The sequence below is a fragment of the Macrotis lagotis genome, chromosome X, assembly GCF_037893015.1.
Source record: "Macrotis lagotis isolate mMagLag1 chromosome X, bilby.v1.9.chrom.fasta, whole genome shotgun sequence".
Classification (NCBI taxonomy): Eukaryota; Metazoa; Chordata; class Mammalia; order Peramelemorphia; family Peramelidae; genus Macrotis; species Macrotis lagotis.
Window position 1 is genome coordinate 476,082,924 of NC_133666.1, and position 13,970 is coordinate 476,096,893.

A 13,970-nucleotide genomic window follows, 5' to 3' on the forward strand; every position below is an offset into this window, starting at 1 on the left:
TTTAACTGTTTTATGCATTTGACCTATGCTAATTTTTAACATGTTATTTTCTTCAGCAATTTTTTGACTAAGCTGCTAACTTAATTTTCATGTTTTTCCTGCATCTCTCTCATTTTGTTTCCCAATTTTTCTTCTATCTCCCTCACTTGATTTTCAAAGTCTTTTATGAGCTCTATCATAGCCTGAGCCCAACCTGTTTTTCTTGCAGTCTTTAGATGCAGGAGCTTGTGCTTCCTCATCTTCAGACTGAGTGTTTTGATCTGTCTTTGGATAATAGGCAAAGTATTTCTTAAATGGTTTTCCACTTTTTTCTCTCTGCCTCCTCATTTCTCCAGTCTGTGCCTTTGTGGGGGGTGCTTCATGAGCTTTTGGGTATTATTGTGACATACCCCCACAAGGACCATCATGGGCGAGGCTCTGTCTTCCCTACAGGTCTGTGAATGACCACAAGCTCACATCTCTGCTATGGGGCTGAGGTGGGGTGGGCCCTGCTATTCTCTTGGGGGACCCAGACTGCAGTCAAGATCTGAATGTCGTCAGAGCCCCAGAATCCTGTTCCTGGGACAGTGGACAGACCTTAGCAGTATCTCTCCACTCCCCTACCTAGGCTCAGCACTCATGCCTGGGGGCTCCTGCTTTTTAATTTAATGTAATCAAAATTATCTAGTTTGTTTTGAATGATGTTCTCTGTCTCTCTTCCTTGGTCATAAACTGTTTCCCTTTCCATAGATCTGACAGGTAAACTACTCCTTGATCTTCTAGTATGCTTATAATATTGTTTTTTATGTCTAAATTCTGTATTCATTTGGATCATATCTTGGTATAGGGTGTGAGGTGTTGGTCTAATCTAAGTTTCTTGCATAATAACTTCCAATTTTCCCAAGAGTTTTTATCAGAGAGTTTTTATCCCAATAGCTGGACTCTTTGGCTTTATCAAACAATAGATTCCTCTAATCATTTACTGCTATTGTACCTAGTCTATTGCACTGATCCATGATTCTATTTCTTAGCCAATAACAGAAAGTTTTGAGGACTGATGCTTTATAATATAAATTTAGTTCTGGTAAGGCTAAGCTACCTTCTTCTGAATTTATTTTTCATTGAATCCCTATAATTTTTTATCTTTTATTTCTTCATATAAATTTACTTACAACTTTTCTTCACTCCTTAAAGTAATTTTTTGCAATTTTGATTGGTAGGGCAGTAAACAAGTAGTTTAATTTTGGTAGAATTATCATTTTTATTATATTAGCTCGACCTATCCATGGACAGTTGATCTTTGCCCAAGTATTTAAATCTGCTTTTATTTGTGTGAGAAGAGTTTTGTAATTGTTTTCAAAAAATTTTTGAAACTGCCTCAGGTAGTCTCCCTGGTATTTTATTTTATCTGAGGTTACTTTGAATGGGATTTCTCTTTCTAACTCTTTCTGTTGTTTCTTGCTAGTCATATATAGAAATGTTGAGGATTTATGAGTGTTTATTTTATATCCTGCTACTTTTCTAAAGTTGCTAATTATTTCTAGTAGTTTTTAGATGACTTTTCAATATTCTCTAGGTATAACATCACGTCATATACAAACATTGAGAGTTTTTTTCTCCTCCTTCCCTATTCTTATTGCTTCAATTACTTTTTCTTCTCTTATTGCTGAGGCTAACATTTCTATACAATATTGAATAGTAGTGGTGATAATGGTTATCTTTGTTTCATCCCTGATTTTACTGGGAATGCCTCTAGCCTATCCCCAATGCATATAATGCTTATTGATTGTTTCAGATAGATACTGCTTATTATTCTAAGGAATAAACCTTTTATTCCTACACTCTCTAGTGTTTTTAGTAGGAATGGGTGCTGTATTTTGTCAAAAGCTTTTTCAGAATCTATTGATATGATCATATGATTTCTTATATGTATTTTATTGATATAATTAATAATATTACAGTTTTGCTAATATTGAAGCAACCTTGCATTCCTTGGATAAGTCCTACTTGATCATTATGTATTATCCTAGTGATAACTTGTTGTAACCATTTTGCTAAGATTTTATTTAATTTACTTTAAACCAAGTCTGATAAGATGAAGATTCAGGTGGTTTTCACCTCCTCCCTTCTTCCCCTCAATTACAATAGGTCTTTTGTACCTCTTGATGTAATGAGATTTACCCCATTTAGTCTCCCTCCAACCTCCCTTCTTACTGCTCCCCTTTTTATAGAGGAATTGTTTTTAAATCATTCTGTCTGAGTTACAGAAATGTCATGAGTGTCCATCACTTCTGGCTAAGTATATTCTCTCTAATATAGTTACAATTCTCATGAATTATGAGAATCTTTCTCCCAATTGGCTATATAGCCTGTTTCATCTTTTGGTATAGCAGTTGGTTTTTTTGGGGGGTTTGTTTTTGTGCATATTTTTTTAGCTTTCTCATGTATCTCTTTCGCCTCCTGTTTGATGTCCAAATTTTCTATTTAGCTCTGGCCTTTTCATCATGAAATCTTAGAAGTCTCCCATTTCATTAAATGTCCATCTTTTTCCCTGGAAGAGAAGGCCCAGGTTTGCTGGGTAATGGATTCTTGGCTGCATTCCCAACTCCTTTACTCTTCAGAATATTGCATTCCAGGCCCTTAATGTTGCTATGGCCAGGTCCTGCATAATGCTTACTGGTATTTTTTTTTCTTTGTGACTGCTTATAGGTTTTTGTCTTTTATCTATTAGTCCTGGAATTTGGTCACAACATTACTTGCTGGTTTAATTTTAGAATCTCTTTCTGATGGGTATTGATCTATTCTTTCAATAACTATTTTGCCCTCTGCTTCCATGATATCAGGGTAATTTTCCATCACTAAATCCTGTAATATTAAGTCCAGGCTTTTGTTTCTCTTCAGTGTTTTCAGGAAGGGTGATAATTCTCAGATTCTCCCTTCTTGACCTGTTCTGGAGGCCAGTGGTTTTTCTGATGAGGCATTTTACATTTTGTTTTGTTTTTTGATATTTTGGTTCTGTTTTACACAATCTTGTTGTCTTGTGAAGTCATTAGTTTCTGCTGATTCCATTCTTTTTTTATTAGAGAAGATTTTTCTTCATTTTTTCTTTTGCAGCGTCTTTTCCAATTGGTCCATTATATTTTTGAAGGACTTTTCTATTTGCCCAAAAGTAGTTTTGAGAGAATCATTTCCATTTTGCATTTGCCCAATTGAGGATTTTAGAGAATTAGTCTCATTTTGTGTTTGTCTAATTGTATTTTCCAAGGATTTGTTTTCTTGTTAAATGATGTTAATTTTTCTGGCAACATGTCAATTTTCTCTTGAGTTTCTTTTCCCAATTTTTCCAATTGATTTTTAAACTCCTTCTTGATTTCTTCAAGGAAGTCTTTCTGGAAGGGAGACAAGTTCATATTTTCCTCAGGAGTGCTAGATCTCTCAGGGTTAGGGTCTGTCTCCTCTAAGTTTTTCTCCATTGCCCACCCCCCCCATTTCTCTGGCCTTTTTTCATCTTGTGTTGGCATGGGGAGGAGCTGCCACTCAGAGGTTTACTCTTGAGGATCATAGAGGCTTTGTTCATTTGGCTTAGAATTTCCAAGGGGCAGCCAGTAGGGGTGATGGTTGCTTTCTCTATAGTGAGATCCTCAACAGCAGGGTCTGAGTTGACCTTGAATACTGGGATAGGCCCTGGGGGAGAGATTAATCTCTTTCTGTTGAGTGAACTCTGTTGTTCTAAGGGGGTGGTGGTGGTGGTATTTATTGTTTGTTCTGGGCAAAGGGTTCTGCTGAAAGTATGGAGCTCAGGTCCCTGGCCCAGCTGTTTGTTCTCCAGGAATGCTCTGAGATTCTGTGCTGGAACTCACCCTCCTGTAGCTCTTCTCCCCACAGCCAAAGACTCCATAAGTAAAGTTGGATCTCAGACCTGCCACTCACTGAAGTCTCTATGGCAGAAGCTGGCCCTCTGGCTTCCCCCAGATGCCTTCCCCTTTGCTAATCTTTTGCTCTTGTCTCCTGATCCCACAGTCCTTTGAGACAGACCTTCTTGGTAGGTGTTGTTCTCCAAGCTTCTATTTCCGGGTTTTTGTTGATCAAATTTCTGTTAACAGGTTTCTCTCATGTTATTTCTGAGGGGGAAAGAGAAAACACCTATCAAAGTGCCTGTCTTCTCTCAGTCATACTGGCCAGAAGCATCCTTCTTGTTTATTTTTATGTTTGCTTTATCTAATTCTGAGACAAGGATGCTGAGTTCTCCTTCTAGGAGAGTTTCCTATCTATGTCTTCCTTTGGTTTCTCCTCTAAGAATTTTGATGCTATACTACTTGGTGCACACATGTTTAATATTGAAATTGCTTCACTTTCCATGGTTCCTTTTAGGAGTATATAGTTTCTTTCCTTATCTCTTTTAATGAGATATATTTTTTCCAGCTTCTTTGTCTGAGAAAAGAATTGCTACCCATGCCTTTCTCACTTCATCTGAAGAATAATATATTCTGCCTCAACCTTTCATCTCTACTCTATATGTATCCCTCTGCTTCAAATGAGTCTCTTGCATGTAGCATATTGTAGGATTCTGGTTTTTAATCCATTCTGCTATCTATTCATGTTTTCTGGGAGAGTTCATCCCATTATCATTCAAAGCTATAATTACTAACTCTTTATTTCCCAAACTAACTTTATTTCCCTAACTAACTCTTCCACTATTTGTATTTTTCCCATTTTTTCACCTTATTCCCATTTTCAATTATTTTTCATCCAAATATCACTTCCTGCAACACCTTTGCCTCCTTATATCCAATCCCTATCCCCTTTCTTTCCCCTTTCCTTTGCCCCCTTTTTTATTCCCTTCTTTGTGTCAGTTTAATCTTTTCCTCACACCCTCTCCTTTGCCCCTTCCCCCTTAATACTTGAAGGATAAGCTAAGCTTCTAAACTTAATTATGCATGTGTATATATTAATCCTTTCTTGAGCCAAATCAGATGAGAGTAAGGCAGTTTTCACCTCCTCCCTTCTTCCCCCCTTGCAATAGGTTTTCTTTTTGAACTTGTCTAATTTTCATTTTCTTGTTGCAAGATGATATTTTTTCATGCAAAGTGTTAATGTTCTCTTGCATTTCTTTTTTTCAGTATTCCCAATTGATTTTTAAACTCCTTCCTGATCTCTTCTAAGAAGTCTTTCTGGGCTGGAGAATAATTCACATTCTTCTCTGAAGTTCAAGTTATCTCTGAGTTACAATCCTTGTCTTCAAGGTAACCTTATTTTTTATCCTGTGACTCTTTATTCATGATTGTTTCCTTTTTCTTTAAGATTTTATTTATTTTGAGTTTTACAATTATTCCATTAATCATCCGTCCCTCCTCCTCCCTCCAACAGGAGTCCAGTCTGTCTGTTAGTCTTTACAACGTTTCCCTGGTATACATTGAACTAAATTGAATGTGATGAAAGAGAAATCATGTCCTTAATGAAGAAAAATAAAGTATAAGAGATAGCAGGATTTCATAGCAAGATAACATTTATTTTTCCCTAAATTAAACATGATTGTCTTTGGTCTTTGTTCAAACTCCATGATTCTTTCTCTGGAAGCAGATGGTATTCTCCATCACAGATACCCCAAAATTGTTCCTAATTGGTGCATTGATAGAATGAGCAAGTCCATCAAGGTTAGTCATCACCCCCACATTGCTGTTGGGGTGTGCAATGTTTTCTGGTTCTGCTCATCTCACTCAGCACCAGTTCATGCAAATCCTTCCAGGATTCCCTGAATCCCCATTCCTCATGGTTTCTAATAGAACAATAGTATTCCATGACATACATATACCACAGTATGTTAAGCCTTTCCCAAATTGAAGGACATTTACTTAATTATCAATTCTTTGCCACCACAAACAGGGCTGCTATGAATATTTTTGTACAATTGATGTTTTTAGACCTTTCATAATTTATTCAGGGTATAGACCAGTAGTGGTATTGCTGGATCAAAGGGTATGCATATTTTTTTGCCCTTTGGGTGTAATTCCAAAATTCTCTCCAGAAGGATTAGATGGATTCATAACTCCACCAATAATGTATTAGTGTCCCAGATTTCCCACATCCCTTCCAACATTGCTCTGGTCCTATTGGCCATTCTGAGCAGTATGAGGTGGAATCTCAGAGATACTTTAATTTGCATTTCTCTAAGAAGTAATGATTTAAAGCAATTTGTCATATGACTATGGATTGCTTTGATTTCCTCATCTGTAAATTGCCTTTGCATATCCTCTGACCATATGTCAATTGGGAAATGGCTTGGTTTTTTGAAAATTTGACTCAATTCCCTGTATATTTTAGAAATGAGTCTCCTTTGTCAGAAATGCTAGTTGTAAAAATTGTTTCCCAATTTACTACATTTCTTTTGATCCTGGTTACAGCGGTTTTATCTGTGCAAAAGCTTTTTAATTTAATGTAGTCAAAATTATCTAGTTTGTTTTTAATGATATTCTCCTTTTCTTCCTTGTTCATAAATTGCTTCCTTTTCCATAGATCTGACAGGCAAACTACTCCTTGATCTTCAAGTTTGCTTTTAATATTGGTTTTTTATGTCTAAATCCTGTAACCATTTTGAACTTATCTTGGAATAGAGTTAGAGGTGTGGATCTGATCTAAGTTTCTTCAATAGTAACTTACAATTTTCCTAACACTTTAATAAAATTGAAAATAGGTTTATCAGTTTTTTTGGTGTTTTCATAAAACCAACTCTTGATTTTATTTATTAGTTCAATAGTTTTCTTGCTTTTGACTTTATAAATTTCTCCTTTAATTTTTAGAATTTCTAATTTCCTAATTAATTGGGGGTTTTTAATTTGTTCTTTCTCTAAATTTTTTTAGTTGCAAATTTAGTTTATAATAAGATAACTTTTTCTCCCCCTTCCTGTCCCCTTCCTCTCCTTCCCCCCCCCTTATATTACTTGAACAGTAAGTTTCTTAACTTAACTGAGTGTTTGTGTAAATTAACTTTAAGCCAAGTCTGATGAGAAGAAAATTTTGGTGGTTCTCAGCTCCTCCCTTGCTACTCTCTATTACAATAGTTCTTTTGTGCCTCTAAATGTAATGAGATTTACCCCATTCAATTTCCTCCATCCTCCTGTCTCCTTACTGTTCCCCTTTTTAAGGAAATGAAGAATTCTATCTGAGTTACAGAAAAGCCATGAGTGTTCATCACTTCTGGCTAAGTATATTCTCTCTAATAGAGTTACAACTCTTAATTGTTATGAGAATCTTTCTCCCAGGAGGGGATATAGTCAGTTTTATCTTATTGGATAGTAGTTTTTTTTTTTTCCCTTTACCCTTTTTTTTTAACCTCATGTGTCTCTTGAGCCTCTTTTTTTGGTGTCCAACTGTTCTATTAAGCTCTGTTCTTTCCATCAGGAAATGCTGGAAGTCTCCCATTTTGATAAATGTCCATCTTTTCTCCTTGAAGAGAAGGCTCAGCTTTGCTGGATAGTGGATTCTTGGCCACATGCTTAGTTCCCTTGTTCTTCAGAATATCTCATTCCAGGTCCTTTGATCCCTTAATGTTGATTCATCCAGGTCCTGTGTAACCCTTACTGTGTTTCCTTGGTATCTAAAGTGTTTCTTTCTGGTTGCTTTCAGGATATTCTCTTTTATCTATTAGTTCTGTAATTTTGCCATAGCATTCCTTGGTGTTTTCATTTAGGATCTCTTTTGGGAGGGAATCGATATATTCTTTCTATAACTATTTTGCCCTCTGGTTCCATGATAGCAAGGCAGTTTTCCAGCACTAAATCCTGTAATATTAAGTCCAGGCTTTTTTTCCCTTTAATGGTTTCATGAAGATCTATAATTCTCAGGTTGTCCGTTCTTGATCCATTCTCGAGGTCAGTGGCTTTGCTGATGAGGTATTTTATATTTTCTTCTATTTTTTCAATTTTTTGGTTTTGTTTAACAGTCTCTTGCTGTCTCTTGCTGTTTCCACAGACTCCATTCTTTTTTAGAGAAGAATTTTCTTTATTTACTTTTTGTAACTCCTTTTCCAGTTGGTCAGTTCTGTTTTTGAAAGTTTTCCAGTTGACCAATTGAGCTTTTGAGGGAATTATTTTCTTTTTGCATTTGTCCAATTGTAGTTTCCAAAGATTTGTTTTCTTGTTGCAAGGGGTCAATTGTTTCTCTGAGATTTTCCAGTTGATTTTTAATCTCCTTCTTCATTTCTTTGAGGAAGTCTTTCTGTGCTGGAGACCAGATCATATTATCCTCAGAGCTTCTAGGTCTCTCTGTGTTATGGTCTTTTACTTCTAGGAATTTTTCTATTGACCCTCCTTTCTCTAAAATTTCTTCATTTTCCTAAGAACTTATATTGGCAAGGGACTGGTTCACAGAGGTTTGGTGTTGAGATCCCTAGAGATTTTACTCACTGGGTTTAGTAACTCCATGTGGGCTGGCCAATAGGCTGTGTTGGTTGCTTTCTCTGGAGTTCTGTGACCTCAATTTGAGGCCCTCTCCCTTAGCCTTGATGGGGTGGATGAATCTGTTGAGTACTTTTGTCTTTGACCAATGATGGGTTTTGCCTTGGGGTAAGGTAATTGGTCTCCCTATTCACAGCTGAGGGAGGTCTGCAGCTCACACCTTAGCCTGGGGTAGAGGTGGGTTTTAATTGTGTTTGTTCTGGGAAGAGGCTTCAGATGAAAAGAAGGTATGGCTGGAGCTTTCTTGCACTGAAACTCACCTTCCAGTTCTGCAGGCAAACTCCAGACCCTCAGGGCCACAAGCAATGCCTCTACTCCCTAGTTAGCCCACACCCCTGTGGCTGATCAGGCTTGCCCCACTTTTAGGCTTTCAAACTTTAGTCTAGCCCACTGATAAGGCTACTCTAGCTCTCAGACTCTTGCCCACTCCATTGATTTTAGGACTGGCCTCACTTTCAGTGACTCTGTATCTCACTGGCCCCACTGATCAGGCTAGTGGAGCTCTCATGCTATGACCCCTGACCCTGTCCTGTGATCCCAACAGAGGCTACCCTCTGCATAGAGACTCACACACAATTCCTGAGGTCAAACCTTAAGGTAGATCTTCTCCTAGTTTCTCTTTTTTGGGTTTTGTAGATCAGATTTCTATTAAGAGGCTTGTTTTATATTAAATATGAGGGAAGATCAGGAGACTTTAGCACTGTGCAGGTCTTCCCTCTGCCATCTTGGCTGGAAGTCTTCAAGATAACTTTAAATGGACATCCCCCCCATTTCCTAGGATCTTGTGTTGGGGGAGGGGCCAATTCACAGACCTCAGGTTTCAAAATTCCTAGTGGCTTTGATCATTGTTACTTAGTAACTCCAAACTGGCCAGCTAGTAGAGGATGCTAGATGCTTTCTCTCTGGAATGTCTGTGACCTAGATAAGTGGCCCACTCCCTAGGCCTAGGAAGGTGTGTTGGGGTGGGGGGGGAATCAGGATCTGAATTATCCTTTTTATCTTTGTCTAAAGTGAGTTGGACTCAGGCTATAGAGTTAATCTATTTAATTCTCAGTTAGGAGGAGATTTGCTGGCCATACCTGAACCTGGGGACCTGAGGTGGGGCTATTACTGTGTTAGTTCTTGGAAGAGTTACTTTCTCTCAATGGAATGGGGAGAGGAGGGGACTCAACTGGAAAAAGGTGGACTTCACTGAAAATACCAGCTAGGGTAACCCAGATAAATGTTTATCTACCACTGGAGTTCTCACACCCCATAGAGTAAGTGCTTCTGTGCTAGAGCTCTCCCCACTGCTGTAAACACAGAAAATGCTTCTGTTGCTGTTCTCAGGTTAATCTCTGCAACATGCCCTGCTACCCCTGTGCAAGCTCATCCATGCTCCACTGAGACAGACCTTCTTGGTAGATATTCTTTTTTGGTTCTTCTCTGGGTTTTGTGGAACTGATAAGAGGCTTGGTTCATGTTAGTTCTGAGGGAAAGCCAGGAGAATTTTTAACAGTGTGCGGCTTCTTTCTGCCATCTTGACCAGAAGTTACCTAAATAATAGTTTAAGAAAAGCAAAAGCAATAATTTAAGTAAACTCTTATTTCAGAAAAATTTGCAGCATTTTTATTGATCTTTTTAGCTTCATCCCCTTAATGATTGTCAGATATGACTTAGAGTTTGGAATGTTTAAATCACATTTTAAATTTAACATTTAGAAGCATCTTGTAGAGAAGTAAAGTTATAGAGACATAAGTGACAAGGAAAGAAAGTTACAAGTGTCATAGAGTGAGAGGTATAGCCTGAGGGATAGGGAAAGCAGGATATTCTATATATGTGTGTATTATATCTCTCTTCATTATGACAGCATAATTTGCAGTGTCTACCTTTGTCTCTGCCTCTCAATCTATCTTTGAGCTCTATCTCTCAGGTTACTGTGTCTTGCAGTCTGTTTCACTCATTTGTCTTAGTTTCCCCCTTGGTCTTTTCCCCCTACTCACATTTTCTCTTTCATTCAATAATTTTCTCTGTTTTTAACTCTCCTCTTTTGGCTAATCACTCTCCTTTATTTTTCTATAGTCCATGCTGCACATTCAGTTCAGATGTTTGGTACTATGATTCTTCATCACTCACCAACTCAGGTCTCCTGGATCAGAAAGACTAAGGTAGTCAGCTCTGAATTCTTCTCCCAGATGTTTTTGACCTGCAGTCATAAATATCCTCCATACATTTTCATATCTCTTTCTTTTATAAATTAATCATATAAATATTGCCATTGTCTCTGCAAAGTTGTGTCCTTAAAGATTATCTTTTTTGCATTCAAGTTTTATTATAATTTCTATATTGATAAAAGCAGAAAAATAAATTTGATTATTTAAAATCTCTGTGTATAATTATTTCTATAAAGGCAAAACTGGAGAATTATTTAAAATATGGAATGCTTCATGAATTTGCCTGTCATCCTTGGACAGGGGCCATTCTAATCTTTGTATCATTCCAATTTTAGTGTATGTGCTGCTGAAGTGAACACAAAATTGAAGAATTTCTTAAAAGATGATGTTGCACATTTTTATGATTGGTCTACTATGCCCATTTAAAGGATGTCCTGTTGACATCTTAAAATCAGTATATCTAATAATTAACTCCTTAGCCTTCCTTACAATCTCTCTCTTTTTCTTAACTTCTTTTTTTACTATTCAAAGAGCCACCATATTCCTTACCAGCAAGGCTTGCTTCCTAGATGCCATCCTTACTTTTCACTCTCTCTCACATCCTTCATATCTAATCAATTGTCATATCCAGTCATTTCGTTTTTCATAACACCTCTCTTATTTCTTCTAACACTGCCATTAACCTGGTGCAGATCCTCAACAGCCTAACTATTGCAGTTGCTCCTTAATTGGTCTTTATGCTACAAATCTCTCTCACCACACTCATTTTCCACTCAATTCTCAAATTAATCTTCTTAAAGCAGAGTACTGACCCTTTCCTCTTCCCTCATTCTATTAAAATATTAGTCATTCCATATTGCACATAGGATCAAGTTCTTTTAAAGTTCTTAATTGCAGAAAACTTTCTTCTTTTATAGTGTTATAATATTTTTTACCCTTCATGCATTTTTTCCATCCAATTACACTGTTGAAAGCAATGCTCCATCTTTAAACTTAAAGATTCAAAATGTTCTCTGTCTCTTACTCATGCCTGGGTTCCTCTCTCTCCTCATCTTAATTTCCTAGCTTCCCTGCCTTTCTCTTCAAGTATCACGTAAAACCCCACTTTTCCCATTGCTCCTTTTATTCTGTACCTTATTTCCAAGGTTATGTCCAATGTGTCCTCTATAAATCTCTTTTACACAGTCAGTTGTTTGTATATTGTCTCCACTATTAGACTGTGAAATCCTTGATAGCAGGTACTCTATTCTTCCATTGTTTGTTTTCTTTTGATTTTTTTTTGGACTTTCTTTGTATCCTCAGTGCTTAGCATAATAGATAGCAAATAGTAGGTGTCTCATAACTCCTAATTGGTTGAAAATTTATATTATGGTAAAGATATTAGAATAAGTAATTATAATAACAAATATTTTTACTCAAATATATGTAAAAAAATTACATTTTTCCTTGTACAGTTCAAGAAGAGCAATTCAAGATAAAAATGCATATTCCAACTGCTTGCTTCATAGTCAGTAAACATAATCTCTTTCAAAATTGACTTTAATGTTACTGATTGTAAGGGGAAATTGTCCATTTGAATGAAATATGGGAAGTGGTTTGATTGAGTTCTGAGGATAGGATCAGAAAATTTCATTTCCATCTGAGTAGTGCATACACATGTGCAAACACAGACCATTGATGACTTGCCTAGGGTACCTTAGAGTCAAATTGTACTGGGATAAACATGATGAGCCCTAAATCTGAAAATTTCTCTAGTACATATGACTACAACTCCCTTCAGCAACAAAGAGATTAAAGTGTTGCAGATTGCACCATTAAAGTTAAGACTCTGTAAGCACTTATGCTGTATTTTCTATGCACAAGCAGTAGTTCTATCTGTGACATTGGGAAAATTTTCCTGGCACTCAAGTTCAGTACTTATTACATAGAACTCTCTGAAATTTCCAGAGAGAAAAAAATTACAGTTCAACGTTTAGAGGTGAAGATAGAAAATGATGAAGAATCCCTGCCTGTTCTCAGAAAATTTAATCATGTACAATTACCATATTTGCCCATATCTTCAATTCATCAAATGTCTTTGTATTCAAATTAAAAATATCATTTTTCTTTCAAGCTCCTTCCCAAATGAACTGACATTAAAGTATCACAACAAAATATGTGTACACATTCTAAATTTAAAAAAAAACACATTCAATTCAGCACTGTTGTTAGACTACAATAACATTACAAAAAGATGTGATAGTTTCCACAACCAAAAGTTTACCACATACCAATTATTGAAATCTAAAAAGCATTGGCATGAGTTTTACTCTTTACCGCTCTGTTTATTATTTCATGTTTGACATTATAAAATTTTCAAGGTATCACACCATGAAAATAACTAGCAAATGATTGCTGAACAGATAATTTTATATATACAAATTATATTCACTGAACCTTGAACAGCTAATGGCTAAAAATCTTAATTAAAACAATGAAAAGATATTTTAAAACATATATATTATATACTGACATTTGAGTTTTCAACCAGAAATAAAGTTTCTGAAAAAGATTAGAAATATATTATGCTATAAATGAATGATCGAAAAAAGACAATCGTTATATTCTTACACTATCCCCGGTGCTTTGCTGAGCATTAGTGAAGCAAATAGAAGAAGCAATATAGTCCTTTATCTTCAGGTGCTTATTTAGGATGTCAAAAAAAAGTTGAATGAGGAAATTGGGAGAGAATACACATAAGAAAAACTTTAAGCTGCATAGTCCATAGAGATATCCGGTGGTCCTCCATATTTAAGAAGAAAATGATTTTTTTTTTTTAAATTCTATATCATTCAAAACCTGTGAGCAATTTAATAACACAGTCAAAAGGAAAGTCAAAGACTTGGGTTCATCTCCTGGTAACAAGTCTATTTACCTCCTTCATAGATTATGATTCTTTTTTTTTTTTTAGGTTTTTGCAAGGCAAATGGGGTTAAGTGGTTTGCCCAAGGCCACATAGCTAGGTAATTATTAAGTGTCTGAGACCAGATTTCAACCCAGGTACTCCTGACTCCAGGGCCAGGGCTTTATACACTGCACCACCTAGCTGCCCTTAGATTATGATTCTTTATGTCCTCAGTGTAAATAAAAGACAAATCTATGGAGGAGGCAATATGGATTTGAGCTAAGTTGAAGTCAATGGATCTTAGATTAAGAAATGGAATGAGTTTAGAGATTATCTTACTCAAACTAGGAAATTGAGATCCATAAAAGAGAAGTGACTTGTTCCAAGTCAGAAAGGGGTACAATACCCCAAGGTAGGACAACCTAGAAAACATCAGTGTGTGAAAAGTTTTTGCAACAGTAGATAACATTAGATGAGAAGGTTCCTTGAAAATTGATTCTG

The 13,970-nt window shown here is 36.4% G+C and overlaps 1 non-coding gene across 1 annotated transcript; it reads right to left on the reverse strand.

The window, feature by feature from the left end:
• Nucleotides 1-10,840: 10,840 nt before the first annotated feature.
• On the reverse strand, nucleotides 10,841-10,944 carry LOC141503691 (U6 spliceosomal RNA). The gene has a single exon (XR_012473022.1). It is a non-coding gene; the product is annotated as a U6 spliceosomal RNA (small nuclear RNA).
• Between the last annotated feature and the right edge of the window lie 3,026 nt (nucleotides 10,945-13,970).